This window comes from Heterocephalus glaber, unplaced genomic scaffold (genome assembly GCF_053883595.1).
Source record: "Heterocephalus glaber isolate CG9 unplaced genomic scaffold, H.glaber_assembly_v1.0 deba00001472, whole genome shotgun sequence".
Classification (NCBI taxonomy): Eukaryota; Metazoa; Chordata; class Mammalia; order Rodentia; family Bathyergidae; genus Heterocephalus; species Heterocephalus glaber.
Genome location: NW_028258315.1, coordinates 78,004,078 through 78,026,153, shown reverse-complemented (window position 1 = coordinate 78,026,153; position 22,076 = coordinate 78,004,078). Strand labels below are relative to the sequence as shown.

The following is a 22,076-nucleotide window of genomic DNA, read 5'->3' as shown; positions in this document are numbered from 1 at the left end:
ACTTCTCAAAGTAAATTTTATAGAACAAAGTCACGAGGGGTAGGTATAGCATGGGTAAAAACCATAACCAATATGATTACAAGAATAGTCAAGTATAGTCTCTTAGGTAATATTGATCCAGTAGTAACAAGGGCATATAGATGGCATCATTAACCTTGGTCGATAATCTGTAGTCTAGTCTTAGTAGTCTTAGTGGTCTTAGTCTTAGTGGGTGGGAGAGGATGGCCCACTTACAATGAGATAATGGTCTATCTATAGGAGAAATCCCAAAAAGGTGGTACAAATAATCTCGAGCTTCTGTTCATCCCTTAGGGAAGTATGCAAATCTGGCCATTGTGACTTGGAGAAATTCTGCATAATTTTAGGGAAAATCATTTCACAATTAAATTATGATTAGGCCTAGTATTCCTGCCTATAGGCTGGCTATGGCATGTTGAGACATAACTCCATTTTGTCTGTAGTCACAGCTAAAATCTCAATGGTCTTGTGATGCTGTGATGCTCCAGGGGAGGATTACATCAGTTGAAGACATCCTGGGGAGAGACAGTTTTTTTTTTTAATTCCAAAGAGCTTTAATAAATAAAAAGCTCCAGGGCCGGGGATTTAGCTCAGTGGTTTCGCTGCCTGCTGTGTAAGCGCAAGGACCTGAGTTTGATCCCCGGTACCAAAAACAAAACAACAAAAATCTCCATTATTTCCAAATGTCCATCAAGAAGGAAATAAATAATCAGTCCTATCAGTATTCATCAGAAAACTAAACAAAAAAGGGAGGAGAGATGATAACCATTCTTTCTCATGAAGATAAAATACTGCTTCCTCAAGTAATAACGAAATGTTGCTTATGATATGAATCAGAGGGAAGAAAATAACTGGACAATACAGTTTTCTTTACACAGTATTGTAAAATGAAATGCCAACTGCACGATTTAAGAATGGCTTGCTAAAACGTTGAAAACGTGAAAGACTTCATCCTTGTCGTAGATGGCCACTTCAGTGGAACACTGTGCACATGACGGGATGGTAGATTTCTTCAGCTTCTGCCTACTCAGCGAGATCTTCCTGGTTAGATCACTACTTCCTGTAGCCCTGCCTTTTCTTCCTGTTGTCTGGGCTTTTGTATCTTAGAACCTCCTCTCTGTTGACAGAACAGTTCATCACAAACATTGCTCTGTACTGAGTTTTGTAGGATTCATCCCTTTGGCAATCAAAGCACAGTGTGGTCTGGCAGGGCAATTCAAGACTTCATCACTATGTGGGACCAGCTGCTGTTGCTGATGCAGCCTCTGTGGTCCAAAACCATGATATCCTCTTCTCTGTGCATGAAGCCAGGCTTGGTCTCTGTTCTCTTTTTCAGGATCATATATTCATCATTTGTTGGAATTCTGTGCCATCTCTTCTTTTTCTTCTTGGTTACCCATGCTGCTTTGTCTTCATCCTCAGAATCAGAATCAAAATACACATCATCATAGTACTTTGCTTGAGCTATTCCAGTTTTTTCATTTCCTGAGGAAGACCCTGTTCTGAGAGAAGAGAGCTTGTCTTCCATTGTTTTTATGGTGGAATTTAACTCAGCTTCCATTTCTTTTCAAATTCATCTTTACTAGAGGACTCACTTTCTCCAGTAAGATACTCTCTGATGAGCTTTTGTTTCTGTCAGGGTTTCCATGTAAAAGCACATCCACTTCACCTTCAGAGCCGCTCAGAGCATGCTCCTTCTTGCTAGGCTCTTGACCACATAGGGGTCCTAGCTATCCTGGAGTAGGCTCACGGTGTCCTGGAGCGGCCTACACCAACTCACAGACCTCAGCGACTCTGTTTACGCTCGACAGATTCTTCATCAACCTGCACATACGATTCTTTTAATTCTTTGGGGAAGATACCCAGCAGGGGAATAGCTGGGTCAAATGGGACTTCCAGTCCTAGTTCTTTGAAGTATCTTCATACTGATTTCCACAGTGGTTGCACCAGTCTGCACTCCCACCCGCAGTGGAACAGGGTTCCTCTTTCCTCACAGCTCCACCAGCATTTATTATTGGTTGATTTCATGATAGCAGCCATTCCTTCTGGGGTGAAGTGGAATCTCAGCATTGTTTTCATTTGCATCTCTCCATTGACCAGTGACATTGAACATTTTTTCATATGTTCATTTGCTATTTCTATTTCTTTGTCTGAGAAATATCTGTTCATTTCAGATGCCCATTTTCGGATTGGGTCTTTAAATTTGGGAGGTCTGATCTTTTTAAGTTCTTTCTAGATTCTAGATAGTAGACCTTTGTCTGTGGAACCACAGGTGAAAATTTTTTCCTACATTGTGGGTTGTCTCTTCACACTGCTGGTGATTTCTCTTGCTGTGCAGAAGTTTTTTTTTTTCCCCCTTAAGTTTATTGGTACATTTTCAGTATAAAATATAGTTACATTCATCATTGGGATCTTGTACCTTTACATGAGTATCTTGGTTCTTATTTTTTTCCCCTTCCCTTGCCCTCCCTTCACCCCCTCCACTCTTCCCTATTTGCAAAGACTTGTTTCCATTTTTTTCCTCTTCTTATATTTTTTCCTTTCCTTTTTTCCCCTTCCCTTACCCCTCCCAATTCCCCTGCTCTTTTAGACCTTTCCTGTTACACAATATCAGTTATACAGTTTTTAAATTACAATATTAAGATCTAGGAGACATTACCACAGATTTTACAGAATAGAAAAGGATATAGAAAGCATATTACAAAAATCTTTTTTGAAATATATTTGACAACTTCTAAGATGTACCTTGGAAGACAAATTAATGAAACTAGCTCTGGAGGAAATATAACATTTGAATAGCACCTATTAAAGAAAGTATATTCCTAGCTTGAAAACCTACCTATATGACAACAGCGGGCTCATAAACATTTTAACTGATGTATTATATCAAACAATTAAAGCAGAAAAAAGAAGGAACACTTCTCTCCTCATTTTAGGAACTCAACATTGTGCTAATCCTAAAACTGGATAAAGATAATAGAAGAAAAAAGTATGAACATAGATAGCAATTTGTTTAACAAAACAAACTATTAGAAGTCAGATCTGGCAGGATGTAGAAAGTGGTTTTGTTATAGGGATGGCAGTGTTGGTTCAGCATTGGAAGATCTACCCCCAAAAGTCATCATTTTAACAGAGGAAAGGAAAAAGCTATATGATCCTGTCACTAGTTGGAGAAAAAGTATTGGACTAAATTCTACAGCTGTTCATAGTAAAAGCTATCAGGAGCCTAGAAGTAGAACAGAAACTTCTCAACAGATTAAAGACATGTACTCCATACTTCCAGGGAGAATGCCTTATATAAATGGAGAAGATACAATCCTTTCTCCTTCAGGTGGGGAGCAAGGGCAGATATGCTTACTCTTTATCTGTCCATTAAACTTTGAAACCTAGTCCCCACCAAAATAGTGTGGCAATAAAATGACACAACTAGGATAGGATTGGCATGGCAGAAGCAAAATCTTTATATGTAGATGAAATGATCATCTACAGAGAAAATACTAAGAAATCTCTAGGAGCCCCTAGAACTTGTACTTGAATTTAGCAGGATTAGAAAACACAAGGTATATATAAAAATTCATGTCTGTGTATACTTGCTATAAACGAAGAATTGGATATTGAAATTTAAAAGTTATGTAGGAGTACAAAGGACCTAGAAAAGTTAAAAACAAAAACAGTGTTGGAAGACGTTTAGTACCTAATTTTAAGACTTCTTCTAAAGCTACAGTAATCAGGGCAGTGTTGGTGTAAGGAAAGACATATAGATCATTGAAATAAAACAGAGAATCTAGGGTCCGGGCTTTTCTTAGTTGGTCAGTTTTTAATTATGTTTTCAGTTTCATTGAGTGATATTGGATTGTTCAGCATTTTTAGGTCTTCTTCAGTCAACTTCGATAATTCACATGTATCTAGGAATCTGTCGATTTCTTCTGTGTTTTCCATCTTATTGGCGTATAGGGTTCTGGAAGTAGGTATTGATGATCCTCTGGATTTCCGAGGGTCTGATGTGATTTCACCCTTTTCATCCTAATTGCATGGATTTGGGCCTTTTCTTTCCTTTTTCTAATAAGGTTGGCTAAGGGTTTGTCAATTTTGTTTATTCTTTTGAAGAACCAACTCTTGGCTTCGTTGATTTTTTGTAGCATTCTCGTAGTCTCCATTGCATTGATTTCTGCTCTGATCTTTATAATTTCCTCTCTTGTGTGAGCTTCGGGTTTGTCCTGCTCTTCTTTTTCTAGAAGGTTGAGGTTCAACATCAGGTTGTTTAATTGGGCTCGCTGTGTTTTCCTAATATGCATATTCACTGCTGTGAATTTCCCTTGTAAGTCTGCTTTCATTGTGTCCCATAGATTCCGATATGTTGTATTGTCATTGTCACTTAATTGAAGGAACTGTCTGATTTCTTCTTTAATTTCCTCTGTGACCCATTGGTTATTCAGAAGTGTGTTGTTCAATTTCCATGTTTCTATGAAATTCTTGTGGTTTCTTTTGCTATTGATGTCCAATTTCATTGCACCATGGTTTGGTTTGATAATATACAGGGGATAACTTCAATTCCTTTGCACTTACTTAAATATGTTCTGTGAGCTAGCATGTGGTCTATTTTGGAGAATGATCTGTGTGTAGTTGAAAAGAATGTGTATTCTGACTTTGTGGGGTGGAACACTCTGTAAACATCCGTCAAGTTCATTTGTTCAAGAGTTTGATTGAGTTCTAGTATTTCGTTGCTGAGTTTTTGTCCAGTTGATCTATCTATTTGTGACAGTGGGGTATTGAGGTCTCCCAGTACTATTGCATTAGTGCATATATGACTTTTCATGTCCGTTAGTATTTGTTTCATATAGTTGGGCCCACTAGTGTTTGATATATATATATATATGAATGATTGTCTCTTCCTCTTGGATTGTTCTCTTTAAAAGGATGTAGTGTCCTTCTCTTCCTCTTGGATTGTTCTCTTTAAAAGGATGTAGTGTCCTTTGCCTCTCTTAATCAGTGTAGGTTTGAAATCTACTTGATCTGCAAAGATGATAGCTACTCCTGCTTTTTTTCGGGTTCCTGTCACATGGAGTATTGTTTTCCACCCTTTAACTTTCAGTCTATGAGTTTCTTTTTGAATTGTGTTCCTTGTATGCCACATATTTTTGGATTTTGCTTCTTGACCCATTTTGCCAGTCTGTTTCTTTTGATTGGTGAATTGAGACCATTCACATTGATGGTTATAACTTATACATATTGATTTATCCTTGTCATAACTTTCTGTTTGTTGGATTCTCCCCCTTTGTGTTTAATTTCTTGTCGTGCCTGATGGATTCATTCTACTGTGCTTCCTGGAGTTGTGATCCTCATTGTCTTTTCCTAGGATATTGTTTAAAAATTTTTTAGAGTGCTGGTTTGGTATTCATGAAGTTCCTAAGGTGCTCTTTGTCATGAAAGTATCTTATTTCTCCTTCAATTTTGAAAGATAGTTTTCCAGGGTACATCAATCTGGGTTCGAGGCTCTTTTCCTTTAGGGCTTGGAATATATCACTCTAAACTCTTCTTGCCTTGAGGGTTTGTGTTGAGATGTCTGCTGTGATTCTGATGGGCTTTCCTTTGTATGTGATTTGTTTCTTTTCTCTAACTGCTTGTAGAAATTCGTTCTTCTGTTGAGTTTCTGGAATCCTAACAAGCATATGCCTATGTGTAGATTTTTTTTTGATCAAGGCTAGTTGGAGTCCTATATGCCTCATTTATCTGTATGTCGGGAAGTTCTTTTTCCCTGCTTGGGAAATTTTCTGCCATCACTTCTGTGAGCAGTTTTTTTATGTTTCTGCCCTCTCTCCTGTTTCTTCATTAACTCCAATCAGTCTTATGTTATTGTTGTTTGTATCATCTATCAGCTGCTGGATTGATTTCTCATGATCCCTTACTATTTTAAAGACATTTTTCTTTTCTTGGTCACTAATTGCAACCCTATCTTCTATATCTGAAATTCTGTCCTCACATTGGGTCATTCTGCTGCACAGACTTTCGATTGAGTTTTTAATCTCCTGGAAATCTGTTTGCATCTGTTTTATGGATTCCATTTGTTGCCTATATAGGGATTCCATCATGTTCCTCAGCTCCTCTATTTTTTTAATCTGTGTCTGCTCTAGATTTATTAATCATGTCTTGCACTATGAACGCAATCTTTGTTGTTATCTGAGAAATGATTTCTGATTTCATTTGTTCCCAGAACCTCTTTTGTTGCCTGTTCATGTGGTTGAGTTTCAGATTCTTCCATCTCTTTTCCCTTTGGGGTTGCCTTAGGTGATGTGGAAGTCTGGTTTTGAGACTTATTTATGTGCCTTCTCATTTCAACAGATGCAGCCTTCTGTGTCTTTGTTGAGGCAACTTTTTGCTCACCCAGTGGTCTTCAATTCTTAGTGAGCCACTGAGCGACCTTTTTTCTGCTGCTCACCAGTGTACCAATTCCTGGGTTCAGAATAGTTGCCTCCTGGATCCCTGAGCTGACCTGCTGTCTGGGTGGGCCTGTGGCTGGGGTCTATGCACACTTGGGATGATATCTAGGCTTGCCTCTTGATAAGGCCTGCCCCTACTTGTATCTGTTGTCTGGAAGGGCCTTTGGCTGGGGGCTGTGCACCCCAGATTCTGGTGTCTGAGCAGGCTTCTAGCTAGGGTTTCCGTGCACTTACTTATGGTATTGGGGTGAGCCACTGGCTGTTGCTTGTGCCTCTGTGCAGCTCTATTCCAGGCCAGCCCTTGGCTTGGGCCTATTTGCCCAAGTGGTGCAAGGTTGGGGCAGGGCCCTGGCTGGACCTGCCTGAATATGGGCTGCTCTGGTCCACACCGATGCTCACTGGGATCTGCAGGCATTTATCAATGGTATGGGGTTGGCCTCTGGCTGATGCTTGTGTGCCTGTGCAGCTCTTTCTTGGGCAACCCCTTGGCTTGGGCAGGTGTGCCCAAGCCAGTGGGGTCTGGGAGGGCCCTGACTGGTATCTGCCTGCAGCTGTGCTACTCTGGTCCACACCACTGCTCACCAGGGGCACTCTATTTTTAAATGTACAGTGGTATCTTTCTGTGATTTTAATTTGCAATTTTCCAATGCCTATGTAGAATAGTATCAGAAAAAATCCTGTGTATTTCATGCAGTGGTAGGAATGAATAAAGAAGAAGAGAGAGGAGAAAAATTAAGACTGTCCTGGTAAGTGGAATATCTCAGTGCCACTTAACACAACAATACTTTGAATTTCCAAACTCAAAACTTGAGAGTTTGTAGAGCTTTGACATTCAGAAAGGATGCTTTTCCTGAATTACTAATCACTTTAAATTGAAAGTCATTTCCATGTCTCTTCTGTGATTCCTCTGGATGTTTGGCTTCGCTGAAGTATAATTTAGGAAGCTTCAGTGGGAATTTATCATTGCATTGAGGAAGAAGATATTTTGATTCAGAAATGCTCAATCTCTTTTTTAAAGGTCTAAAAGTTAAAGAATACTTGGGATACATTTTATTGTGATTCCCTGGAAGAATTCTTTTATTCTGAACTCTCCTCATACAAAAGCATAGACTCATTAGTTTGCAAATGTCTCCAAGGGAGATGGTGATAATTAAGAGCTAAAAGTCCCATGAGCCACCAGCTCAGCTGTGCAGGCACCTGCAACAACAGGGTGTATTCCCACTGTCTCTGGCCTCTTGGCTGTGCAGCTACTTGGATCCACACTACAGAGGCACAGGGGGCCATAAAGGCCATTGTCCTGAGCTGCAGAAGTGAATAACAGAGAGACAGCCTCTCTCAGGCTCCCTGATGAAAACTGAAGCCCACTGGAAAAGTGAAGAGAATCTCTGCAATAAAGGCACACCAGACCACTGTGCTTGGTAAGTTGGAGGGATGATCACCTTCCATTGGAACCTGGATTATCTTCAGGGGAAAAGCACATGGAACCTGCACAGTTCAATTCTGCAGAAGGACAGGGAGCTCAACTTGGAACTTGCAGCCAGAAATCTGCCTGAATCTCATGGGTCTGCTACTGGCTTGCTGAGCCTCATTGACTTATAACTGCACACTGCTGCCCATGTTGTCTATTGTGACAGCAGAGACATACCCTGTAGAAGGCCCTTTATTTTTATCTTTTATTTGTTATTTTCAAAACTATCACTATTTTTTTGCTCTTATTTTTAATTTTTTTATTCTTTGCTACTCTTTAAAATTTTTATTTTTCTCTTTTTTCTTTCTTTTCTCTTTTCTTTCTCTCTCTCTCTGCCTAGCTCCCTTGCTGTCCCACATTGTTCTTCATCTCCCTTTGTGTTCCTGTTCTGGCCCTAATTCATATTTCTTCTTTATCTTTCTTTTCTTCTCTTGCCTGTGCCCTCTGGTCTTACTGCTAACCTTCCCCTATCCTTCTACTTACCTATTCCTCCCCCCTCAATTACTAACTCCCCACTTTGAAGGGTAAAGTTACTATATTGAAGAGTTTATTCACTATAAACATATGTTGATTTTTATTTAATTCACACAGTTAAAGGTCATAGATTAATAACTACCACAAATTGTCATTTTCTAAGAGGTACTTGATATTACTGTGTTGCTGATTGTATCGCTTGGGCTAAGGTGTTGTGATTGATCTAATCAGTTGTCCTTCTTGGTATAATGAAAATGAGACAGCCTCAGTGCCATTAGAGACTCAAAACCTAAAGACCAGCTATATATCTGGAAGACACCTCTGAGAAGCAATCATTCCATAAGTGTTCTAAATACATCAACAAAGATACTTGCAATAAGCAACCTCAAAATATCAACCCAGGAACGAAACCAAGGGCAGTACCAAGAACAAAAATGTGAAGACATTTAAGTAAGGCATAAACTCAGACTTCCACCTGACAAAAGGCAAATTCTGGGGGAAACGAGGTGGAAAAGTCTGATAATCAACCACCTGGACACCCTCAACTGATCACACAGAAAGTAACAAAACAGATGAATCAGGCTCTAGAAAAATTCAAAACAGGAATAATCTCCCAGATAACTACAGAGATGGTGAGCAGAGTGAAAGACATGATTAGAGGCTCTAGAACAGAAACTGATAAAAAAAAAAAAATAGATGAGCTCAGAAACATGCTGGAAGCCATGAATGCCCAGTATAAGAAAAAATGGAAACTATGATCGCCCAACATGAGAAAGAAATGGAAGCCATGAAACAGATTCAAACAGATATTCAAAAGACTAAAAACTCCACTGAAAGCATGCAGAGCAGATTAAGGGAATCTGAAGATAGAATATCAGATATAGAAGACAGGATTGCAGTTAAAAACCATGAAAACAGAGATCATTTCAAAATAGTAAGGGACCATGAGAAATCAATCCTGCTAGATGATGCAAAGAAGAATAACATAAGACTAATAGGAGTCCATGAAAAAACAGGAGAAAGTACAATTGACATAAACTGTTCACAGAAGTAATAGTGGAAAACTTCCCAGACAGAGGAGGAGAATTGGGCATACAGATAAGTGAGGCATATAGAACTCCAACTAGCCACGATCAAAAAACAGTCATTACCTAGACATATAATAGTTGAGATCCCAGAAACCCAACAGGAGAACAAAATCCTACAGGCAGTTAGAGAAAAGAAATCACGTACAAAGGAAAGCCCATCAGAATCATGGCAGACTTCTCAACACAAACTCTCAAGTCAAGGAGAGCCTGGAGTGAAGTATTTCAAGCCCTAAAAGAAAATAACTTCCAACCTAGACTGTTGTATCCTGCAAAATTATCTTTCAAAATTGATGGGGAAATTAGACACTTCCATGCTAAAGAATACCTGAGAAATTTCATGAACACCAAACCAGCACTCCAAATGATTCTAAACAATATCCTAAAGAAGGAAAATGAAGGTCACAACTCCATGAGGCCCAACAGAGGGAAACCACCAGGCAAGGTAAGAAACTAAAGAGAAAGGGGGAAAAAATAAGAAATAAAAGCCAACAACAGCAAAACATTATGACAAGGATGAGTCAATATCTATCAATTATAACTATCAATGTTAATGGCCTCAATTCACCAATCAAAGGAAATAGACTGGCAGAATGGATTAAGAAGGAAAATCCAGCAATATGCTGTATAGAAGAAACACACCTAACTCAAAAAGAAATTTATAGACTGAAAGTAAAAGGATGGAAAACAGTTCTCCACGTGACAGGATCCCAGAAAAAAGCAGGGGTAGCAATCTTATTTGCAGACAAAGTAGATTTCAAATCAAAACTCATTAAGAGAGACAAAGATGGTCACTGTATCCTTGTGAAGGGAACAATCCAAGAGGAAGAGATGACAAACCTAAATATATACGCACCAAATACGAATGCCCTCAAGTATACAAAACAAATATTAATGGACATGAAAAACCAAATAAGCACTAATACAGTTGTAGTGGGGGACCTCAATACCTCACTATTACAAATAGACAGATCATCTAGACAAAAAATTAACAGTGAAATTTTAGAACTGAACCAAGCTAGTGAACAAATGGACTTAATCGATGTTTACAGAGTGTTCCAGCCCGCAGAATCAGAATACACATTCTTTTCAGCTGCACATGGGTCATTCTCCAAAATAGACCACATGCTGGCTCATAGGATATGTCTAAGTAAATGTAAAAGAATTGAAGTTACCCCCTGTATATTACCATAGTGAAAACCTCAAACACCATATACCATAGTGAAAACCTCAAAAGTCCCAGAAACACATGGAAATTGAATAAACCCTCCTGAACAACCAATAGGTCACAGAGGAAATTAAAGAAGAAATTAGACAGTTTCTACAAGTAAATGATAATGCCAGCACAACATACAGGAATCTATGGGACACAATGAAAGCAGTTCTACATGGGAAATTCATAACAGTGAATGCCCATGTTAGGAAAATAGAACTAAGATAAATAACCAAATGCAGAACCTCAAGCTCCTAGAAAATGAAGAGCATAACAAATGCAAAGTCCGTACAAGAGAGGAAATTATAAAGATCAGAGCAGAAATCAATGCAATGGAGACTAAGAGAACTATACAAAAAGTCAATCAATCGAAGAATTGCTTTTTCAAAAGAATAAATAAAATCAATAAACCTTTAGCCAACCTTATCAAAAAAAGGAAAGAAAAGCCTCAAATCCATGCAATTAAGAATGAAAAAGGTGAAGTCACAACAGAACCAGCAGAAATCCAGTGGATCATCAATACCTACTTGGAGGACCTGTACTCTAATAAAATGCAAAACACAGAAGAAATGGACAGATTCCTAGATACATATGAATTGCCAAAGTTAAATGAAGAAGATATAGAAATTCTAAACACCCCAGTAACAATGAGTGAAGTTGAAAATGTAATAAAAAATTTACTGACAAAGAAAAGCCCAGGTCCTGATGGCTTCACTGCTGAATTCTACAAGACATTTAAAGAACTATCACTATTATTCTTTAAACTCATCAAGGAAATTGAAAGGGAAGCAAGGCTTCCAAATTCATTCCTGGAAGCAAGTGTTACTTTGATTCCAAAACTAGGGAAAGACCCAACCCAAAAAGAGAACTACAGGCCAATCTCCCTAATGAACATAGATGCAAAAATCCTCAACAAGATACTGGCAAACAGAATACAGAGGGTCATCAAGAAGATCATACAACCTGACCAAATCCAATTTATCCCAGGGATGCAAGGATGGTTTAGCATTCATAAATTAATAAATGTAATATACTATATCAATAGAGTCAAGGACAAAAACCATATGATCATCTCAATAGATGCAGAACAGGCATTTGACAAAATCCAGCACCCATTCTTGATAAAAACCCTACAGAAAATTGGAATAGAAGGTCTTTATCTCAACCTGATTAAGGCTATCTATGAAAAACCAACAACCAATTGCTTCTTGGCCTTTTGGCTAAGATCAAGTGAAAAACCAACAGCCAACATCATACTAAATGGTCAAAAACTGAAAACCTTCATGCTAAAATCAGGAACAAGACAAGGATGCCCACTATCACCACTCCTATTCAATATAGTTCTGGAAACATTAGCCACAGCAATTAGAAAAGAGAAAGACATAAAAGGAATAAAGATAGGGAAGGAAGAAGTTAAACTGTCATTATTTGCTGATGATATGTTACTTTACGTGGAAGACCCACAAAACTCTGCCAAAAGACTTCTAGAGTTTATTGAGAGATTCAGTAGAGTAGCTGGATATAAGGTCAACACTCAAAAAACAATAGCCTTCTTGTACACAAATAGCAGACTCACTGAGAGAGAAATTTGGGAAACAATTCCTTTTATAATAGCATCCAAACAAATGAAATATCTAGGAATCAATCTAACAAAGGAAGCAAAAGACCTCTACACTGAAAACTACAGCACTCTGAAAAAGGAGATTGAGGAGGATATAAGAAAATGAAAAGACATCCCTTGCTCCTGGGTAGGAAGAACCAATATAATGAACATGGCTATACTTCCAAAACTACTGTATAGATTTAATGCAGTGCCAAGTGAAATTACAATATACTTCACAGAACTAGAGAAAACAATCCAAAAATTCATTTGGAACCAGAAGAGACCTAGAATAAATAAAGCAATTCTAGGCAACAGAGACATGGCTGGGGTTATCACAATCCTCAACTTGAAACTATACTACAAAGCTATTGTGATAAAAACAGCATGGTACTGGCAAAGAAACAGACCTGAGGATCAGTGGAATAGATTAGAAGATCCAGAAACACCTCCAGACATACTCAGCCACCTCATCTTTGGCAAAGGGGCCAACCACCCTCATTGAAGGAAAGATAGCCTATTTAATAAATAGTGTTGGAAAAACTGGATTTCAACCTGCCAACAATGAAAACTAGACCCATACCTATCACCATACACTAAACTAAAATTGAAGTGGTTTAGAGATCTAAATATTAAGACAGAAACACTAAACTTGCTAGAAGATAAGTTAGGTAGAACTCTTGAAGACATTGGCATAGGAAAAGAGTTCATGAACAAAGCCTCAGTAGCACAGGAACTAAAACAAAGAATCAATAACTGGGATCTCATCTTATTACAAAGCTCCTGCACTGCAAGAGAAACCACCAACAAAGCTAAGAGAGAACCTACAATGTGGGAAAAATGTTTTTAGCAGCTGTATCTCAGACAAAGGACTATCTAGAATATATAAAGAGCTGAAAAATATCAGACCCCCTACATTCAAAGACCCAATTCAAAAATGGGCATCTGAAATGAACAAACATTTCTCAGACAAAGAAGTAAAAGCAGCAAATAAATATATGAAAAAATGTTCAACATCACTGGTCATTCGAGAGATGCAGATGAAAACATCACTGAGATTCCACCTCACCCCAGAAAGAATGGCTGCTATCATGAAATCAACCAATAACAAATGCTGGTGAGGCTGTGGGGAGAAAGGATCCCTTTTCCTTTGTTGGTGAGAGTGCAGACTGGTGCATCCACTGTGGAAATCAGAATGGAGATACCTGAAAGAACTAGGGCTACACATCCCATTTGACCCAGCTATTCCCTTGCTGAGTATCTTCCTCAAAGAGTTAAAAGAATCATACCACAGAGATATATGTGCACCCATGTTTATAGTGGCACAGTTTGTAATAGCTAAAGCTTGGAAACAGCCCAAATGCCCATCAACTGTAAACTGGATAAGGAAGATGTGGGTTTTTTTTTTTTTTATAAAATGGAGTATTACTCAGCCATAAAGAATGAGAAACTAGAGACATTTATAGCTAAATGGATACATATTGAGGCCATACTCTTAAATGAAATAAATAGGACACACATTGTGTAAATACCGAATAGTTTCTCTAGTGTGATAAACTGAAAGTGTAAATAAAGGTTAAAATGATTAAAATGAGTAATTGATAATTTGAAATAGGAAGAAAAGGTCCAAAGGGGTAGGGGTGATGTGAGAGCAAGGGGAAAGGAAAGAAGGGGAAGGAAAAATTATGAGAAAGGAAAAAAATGGAAACAAAATCTATGTAAATAGGGAAGGGTGGATGGAGGGGGTGAAGGGTGCACAGGTAAGGGGGGAAAAAACCCCTAAGAACCAAGATCCATTGTGTACAGGTACAAGCACCCAAAAATAAATGTAATCCTATTGTATGCCTAAAATGTACTCATGAAAGAATTTAAGGAAAAAATTTTTTCAAAATGTGAGATACTTTGTCAATAGTTAAATGTCTTATGCAAAAGAGGTATAGTCCTACTAGGAAATGAGCTGAGAAATAGATCAGCAAATAAAAATATATTCTTTTAAGAAGTGGGCTGGGGATTTAGCTCAGTGGTTTTGCTGCCTGCTTCGCAAGCGCAAGGACCTGAGTTCGATCTCCGGTACCAAAAAAAAAAAAAAAAAAAAAGATTAAAAAAGAGCTAAAAGTGTCACTTCCATGTTTCTGATAGAAGCTGAGAATGAAACGAATTTTGTCCCTTTTCGATGTTACTTATCTGAATATATTACTTATCAAAAGCAATTATGGCTGTAGACCTTAGAAGAGAGAAACTCTCAGCTTCCAGAAAACCTAATGGAAAATGTCAAGTATATCTTTTGCCATGTGTCCTATACCTGACTCTTCTGTTGATGTGATCTTGTATTGCTCGTGGAGTAACACCTACATTGCCGGGAATTAATTCTACATTGAAAGTTGACACAGTGATTAATATAGTTATGTATTATTCATACAAAAATGTCTGGAAGGAGGTTGATCCACTCAGAAGTTAATCATGGCTGCCTCGCCTATCCTTGGGCCATGGGACTGACCATAGGCAGTTCTTTAGCATTCTCACCTGAGGGTGGGGAAGAAATTCTCTCCTTGTACCTGGTTTTCTTTTTTTTTGGTACCGGGGAATGAACTCGGGACTTTGAGCTTGCAAGGCAGGCAGCGGATCCACTGAGCTAAATCCCTGGCCGTGTACCTGGTTTTCTAATTTGCAGTTTGCATCACCTTTGAGTTGCTGCCTCCTTTTCCTCTTGCAAAGAGCACATATGGTTCTTTCTTAGTGCCATTGGGTAGGTGTTTGATGGTGAGAGAGGAAGGGGAAAGTGGGCGTGTAGAAGCATTTGGGGTTGCCTTCATGTTTCGGCAGTTTTCCCTCATGACTCTGGGTGTGTATAGGGATAGCGTTGTTGGTTCCTTGGTTCTGCTTGGTCTCTCTGGTTATTTACTGAGTGATGTTTTGTGCCACGTACTTCAAGGGCACTCAGAATATAGCAATGAAAAACAAAATTCCTTTTATTTTCAGGGAGTTTCCATTTTAGTAAGCAATTAAAAAACCACTAAAATATAACTTGGGGCTGGAAGTGTAACTAAGTAGTAGAACATCTGCATAGCATGTGTAAGGCCCTAGGTTTGATCTCCCAGCACTGCCACCTCCAAATATATATGAAAGATATATAATGTATCATGTATATATTATATATAAATGATGACATAATATATTAATAATATAATAGTATATGTATATGTATAAGTATGGCTGGTCAAGTCAAGATAAATTATTGAGGAAAGAGTACTTGGGTTTTTGAAGGACCAGCAGATGGGACAGGGAAGCTAGGCAGAGTGACTGAGCTGGGAGTGTAGAGAGGAGGATGTACCCGGGCACCAGGTTATGTACAGCCTTACAGCCCAGATTGTGTTGGGATCAACATTTTATTCCGAGTAAGACAGGAAACTACTGGGGAATTTTAAACAGAGAAGTGACTAGATGTATTTTAGAAGTTGTTATGGCTTATATCTGGATGCGGCCCTTCCCCAAATTCTCATGTGCTAATAGATAGGGCTTTTGGGAGGTGCCTGGATCGTGGGTGTACAATACTGGATTAGTCCACTGATTAGTTTAGCACAGTCCTGGGTGTGGGTGATGGGCTTACTGAAGAGGGAAGACTCACCCTGGGTGTGGGTGGCACCAACCAAGAGGCTTTCAGCCTGGATGGAGTAGAAAGGGAAAAAAGGAAGTTGTGCTGCCTCCTGCCTGCCATGCAATGAACTGTTTCTCCTCTCCCAGGCCTCTTTGCTGTGCTGTCCAGATGACTATGGACTGAAACCTCTACAAACTGAGCTGACATTAACTTTTCCTCCTTTAACTTGTGGGTGTCAGGTATTTTGTCCCAGGGAGAAAGTAACTAAGACACAAGTATTACATTATAAGTTATAATAGTTAACACTTGCAAAGGGATTTTAACATTTAATGACTTTTTCATGAACTGTTGAAAAAAAGTATTGCTAATACACTAGAGAGTCTGTTTAAGAATTATATTCAGTGCTGCTCTAGAGTAGAAGTAAAGCTTTCTGGAGGAGAAACCAAATAGAGATTTAGGAAGTCATTTGCCAATAGCGCCATGATGGATACAAACCTTAGTCCCCATATGCAGGTGTATGAGGAATGTAAATCTTTATTGTCCCATTAATGTACTCCCAGTATGGGCTCCTTTGCATTGGGAGTCCCTCTGAGATCTGGGTTTCATATCTCTTCGATCTGAGTTGGGATGGATCAGAACAGTGATTCTCCAAATGTGGCTTCGAGAGCAGGATCATCAGCATCACTGAAAACCTGTTAAAATGCACAGTCAGTCCCCACCCTAGACCTGTTGAACCAGGATTGGGTCCAGAATCTGTGTGATAGCAAGCTCTCTAGGTAATTCTGATGTGCATTCAAGTCTGGGAATAACTTACTTATGGTGTCAGGTCTGGGTGAGTGCAGCGGCTCTTTGCTATTGTCAGTCCAGTCCATGGAGGCATCACCTGAGACTTGTTTTTGTGCTGATCCATGCACCACAAGCTTTGCTTCTCCTTCCTGACTGCAGGTTCTTTCCAGCCAGGCCCTCTGTCAGTTGACTTTTGTGGCATTCTTAGATGTTCTGTGCACATGGTGACTCTATTGCTCCTATATCAGAGTGAGCTGTGGGAAACTCAGGCTAGTGAGGGACTCTCTCAGCATCATGAAATTGTCTTGCTAATTTTGTTACTTTGAGAGAAGTCATATACCATGTGACCATTTCTCTCATGGGGTCTTACTCTCTTCCTAGACTCAGCCTAAGAGTGGGGACCCAAGTCTTCTCTGCTCTCAGATTGTCCTAAACTTAACTTTCTATTCCCCCATGGGGCCCTGGATGAGGGAAATTGAGAATTTTTCAAAGGACCCTCCTAAGTCTGAGCTCATTTTGGTGCAGATAAAGATCACAAAGATTGCAAACAGTATCTGTTCTCTCACTGACAAATCAATCATGTTATTTTAAATTACTAATTGAAAAAACATTGTCATGACTATAAGACATGTTCTTTTAAGGAATTTATCTATATGTGTCCCAAATACCTCTCAGGGGGTACTTAGATGTCCACAGTTTGGAAGCCCTGAGCCATATCCTCCATTGTAATACTATTTCTCTTTTTAACTACTGAAACAGTGTTCATGAGCCCAGTGAGCCATATTTGTGGGTTTTGATGTGAGCTTTGTTATTTATTTATTTATTAAATCTGTGGACTTGGGTCTCATTAACTTGCAATAAATCAAGTATCCTACCTGACATAAAAGGCATTGTAAATACAAATGCAAATGATGGGTTTAAAAAAGTTTTAAACATTTTAATTAACATAATTGTGCATATTTATGACATATGATATTTAGAAGTTCATGTTTCCAATGTATAGTGACAAGATCAGGGTAATTGGTAATCTATAACCTCAAACATTTATCATTTCTTTGTGTTGGGAACATTCAAAATTCTCTCTATTAGCTGTTTTGAAATAAGCAATTACTTGTTGCTGACCATAGTTATCCCCTGTGCTGTAGAACATTAGAAGTTTTTCCTTCTAATCATTGCACCTCTATACCCATTAACTGTCCTCTTTGCTTCCTTCCATCCTTTCTAGCCTCTGGTAATTACTAGTCTTTTACTTCTCTGTGATCAAAATTTTCAGCTTCATTATATAAGTGAGAACTTGCAGTATTTATTTTTCTGTATTTGATTCATTTTACTTTAATGTCATCCAGGTTTATCCATGTTGTTACAAAGACACAATTTCATGTTTTTAATGGCTGAATAATAGTTTGTTGTGTAATCATACCACATTTTCTTTATCCATTGCTCCATGGATGGATACTTAGGTTGTTTCTATACCTTGACTTTTGTGAATACTGCTGCAATAAACATGGGGCTGCAGGAATCTCTTTGACATAATGATTTTATTTCCTTTTGATATGTATCCAGCAGTGAGATTGTTGGATAATATGGTAGTTCTGTTTCTAATTTTTTGATAATGGCTTTACTAATTTACCTTCCTGCCAACAGTTATAAGAGTTTTCCTTTCTCCACATTCTTTTTTTTTAAATTAATTTTATTGGTACATTTTAGGTATACAATATACTGACATTCATCATTGGAAATTTGCACCTCTACATAATCTTTCTTGGTTCTTATTTTTTCCCCATTCCCCTGCCCTCCGGTCAACCCCTCCATCCTGCCCTATTTACAAAGACTTTGTTTCCATTTCTTCATTTTCTCATTTTAATCCCATTCCCTCTTTCCTTTCCTTTACCCTTTCTCCACATATTTGCCAGAAGTTTTCTTTTCATAATAGTGTTTTGAACTGAGGTGAGCTATATCTCATTATGGCTTTGATTTCTGTTTTCCTGATGCTCTTTGATGTTGAGCATTATTTCCATGCATTTCTTGGAAATTTGCATATTTTCTTTTGAGAAATATCCACATCACTTTCTCATTTTTAATTAGATTATTTAGTGGTATTTTTGCTGTTGAGTTGACTACATTACATGTCCTGGATGTTAGTCACTTGTTATATGACTAGTTTGCAAATATTTTCTCTTATTGTATAGGTGTGGCTAATAACTCAATTGCTTCCTTTGCTGAGTAGCAATGTGTTTGCTCTTTGGTTTGTTATTTTGGTAATGATAGCTTTGTAGTATGTTTTGAGGTCAAGTTTTTTCTTTTTTTTTTTCTTTTTGGTACCAAGGATTGAACTCAGGACCTTGCGCTAGCGAGGCAGCTGGTGGTACCACTGAGCTAAATCCCTGGCCCGAGGTCAGGTATTTTGATGTCTCCAGCTTTATTCTTTTTACTCAGGATTGTTCTGGATATTTAGAATCTTTTGTGGTTCCGTACAAATTTTAGGTGCTTTTTTTCTAGTTCTGTGAAGAATGTCTTTGGTTTTTGGATGGGAAATGCATTGAATCTGTAGATTGCTTTGGTTAATATAACAAGTTTATAAATATTAATTATTTCAGTCCATAACATGGAATCACTTTCCAGTTTTGTGTTCTCTTTGTTTCTTTCATCATTGGTTTTATTTTTATTTCTTTATTTTTTTCAGTACTGGGGATCGAACTCAGGACCTAAAATTTGTATGGAACTGTAAAAGATCCTAAATACCCAGAGTAATCCTGAGTAAAAAGATGTAAGTTTTTGTCTCGTTCTGGAACTTGTATGAAAAGATTTTAACTTTTCCTTGTTCTATATAATGTTAGCTGTGGGTTTGTTCATATACAGCCTTAATTGTATTGAGACATGCTCCTTGTATATCTAACTTGTTGAGAATATTTATCATGAAGAGATGTTGGATTTTATGAAATGCCTTTTCTGCATCTTTTGAGATGACCCTTTTGTTTTTCACTGTCTTGATAAGAGGTATCACATTTACTTTATTTTGTGGTACTGAACTGAGGTCTTCACACTCAGCTCCATACCCATTCCCAGCCCTTTTATCTTTTTTTTTTCATTCATTAATTTTATTGGTACCTTTTAGGTATACAGTATGCTGACATTCATTATTGGGCATTTACATAATATATCTTGGTTCTTATTTTTTCCCTATTCCCCTGCCTATTTTTCATTTTTGAGACAGGGTCTTGCTGAGTCCCTGAGTCTTGAGACAGAGTCTTGCTCAGGCTGGGGTTGAAATTTTTTTTTTTTTTTTTTTTTTTTTAAAGAAAACATGGTAGTGTTTTTACTACTGCAAGTAAATTTCTTTAAAGTTTGCAGTCATTTAGCCAACACATGTTGTCATTCCAGAAGCTTTTCTTGGCTAGGTATTTTTTCACCCTTAACAAATATTACATACTCATCACTGGCTCAGATTTACTTTTGTTTTTCACTTTAAAAAATTTTATTAGTACATGTTTGTAGTGCATAATGTTTACATTCCTTGTTTGGAGTTGGTACATGTACATACAAATCCTAATTCCTTTTTTCATCCCCTTTCCCTCTTCTCCTTCCCGCCTCCATCAGTCTCTTGGTGCTCTTCCCATTCAAGAAAGATCTGTCTCCCTATTGTTTATTATCTATCTTTTATTTTGCTCTTTATTTATATTTTGGGTTACTCACATAAGAGAAATGATGCAATATTTGAGCTTGTGTGTCTGATTTATCTCATTTAACATTATGGTCTTGAGGTGTATCCATTTTCTACAAATGACTCAAGTTTATCCTTTGTGGTAGAGTAGTACTCCATTGTGTGTATATATCACATTCATCTATTGACTGACATATAGACTGCTTTCAAGATTTATCGATTGTGAATTTCACTGCCATAAACACTGTAATATGATATCTTTAACTGTTTCAAGAAGATACCTACAAGGGGAATAGTGGAGTTAAGTGGAATTTACCTAGAATTAACAAGTGAGATCATATCAAATTTCTGCACAGCAAAAGCAAAAACAAAAAAGGCAACAACCAACAAGTAAAGACAACCTACAGAATGGGGAAAAATTTTTGCCAGCTATTTCTCAGACAGAGGACTAATATCTAGAATGTTAAAAAAAAAATAGATCCTCCCAAGATGAAAGACCTTATAAAAAAAAATGGACAAGTAGAATGAATAGATACTTCACAGAAGAAGAACTAATAACCAATAAATATATGAAAAAATGCTCATCATCGCTGGCCATTGGAGAAATGCAAATTAAAACAACACTGAGATTCCATCTTACTCCAGAGAGAATGACCACCATCAACAATCAAATAATAACAAATGCTGGTGAGACTGCAGGGAAGAAGGAACCCTTCTAGATTGTTGGTGGAAATGTAAACTAGTAGAACTACTAGGGAAATCAGTATGGAGATTCTTCAGAAGACTAAAACTGGGCATGAGCCTTTGATTCTCCTGCCTTGCTTCTGAAATGTTGGGATTACAAGTGTGCATCACTATGCCCAGCTACTCATTGATATGTATGTGTTGAACCATCCTTGCATCCTTGAGATAAATTGCACTTGAGGATAGCATATAATTTTTTTGATATATTTTTGGACTGGGTTTCCTAGTATTTTGTTAAGAATTTTTGCATGTATGTTCTCCAAGGATATTAGTTTATAATTTTCTTGTGCCTTGTTTTGATACCAGAGCAATGCTGTTCTCAAAGGATGAGTTCAAAAGAATTCTTTCCCTTTCAGTTTTTTTGGAATGATAAAAAAGAATTGGTGTCCTTTAAAAGTTTGGTGGAATTCAGTAAAGAGGTCACTATACCCTAGGCCTTTCTTTTTTGTAAGAATTTATTATTGATCCAACTTTGTTACTCATTATTTGTTTATTTAGGTTTTTTATTTCTTTATGGATCAGTTGTGGTAGGTTATATGTGTCCAGGAATTTGTGCATTTCTTCTAGATTTCTTGATTTACTGGCATACAATTATTCATAATACTCTTTAATGACCCTTTGTATTCCATGGTACCAATTGTCATGTCTGCTTTTCCACCCCTGATTTTACTTGAGTATTTTATCTTTTTTCTTAGTGTAGCTAAAGGCTTGTAGAATTTATATTTTAAAAACCAGCTTTTTGTTTTATCTTTTTTTTTTTTTTTTTTTTTGGTACCAGGGATCGAACTCAGGTCCTTGTGCTTGTGCAGCAGGCGGTGAAACCACTGAACTAAATCCTTGGCTCCATCTTTTGTATTTTTAAAATCCTGATTTCATTTCCTTCTGTTCTGCTCTCTGTTATTTTTTTCCTTTTGCTAATTCTTATTTTACTAGCTACTTAATTTGCACTCTTAAGTTTTTAAAATGTGAAATCTGCTACTTTTTTGATATAGGTG

General features: G+C 37.7%; 1 long non-coding RNA gene and 1 pseudogene across 1 annotated transcript in view; one reads left to right on the top strand and one right to left on the bottom strand.

The window, feature by feature from the left end:
- The window catches only part of LOC110344484 (uncharacterized), a 181,517-nt gene that overhangs the window by 121,364 nt on the left and 38,077 nt on the right, over nucleotides 1-22,076 (top strand). The gene's annotated exons all lie outside the window — the stretch shown is intronic.
- Nucleotides 927-16,762, bottom strand: LOC101702809 (E2F-associated phosphoprotein pseudogene; annotated as a pseudogene).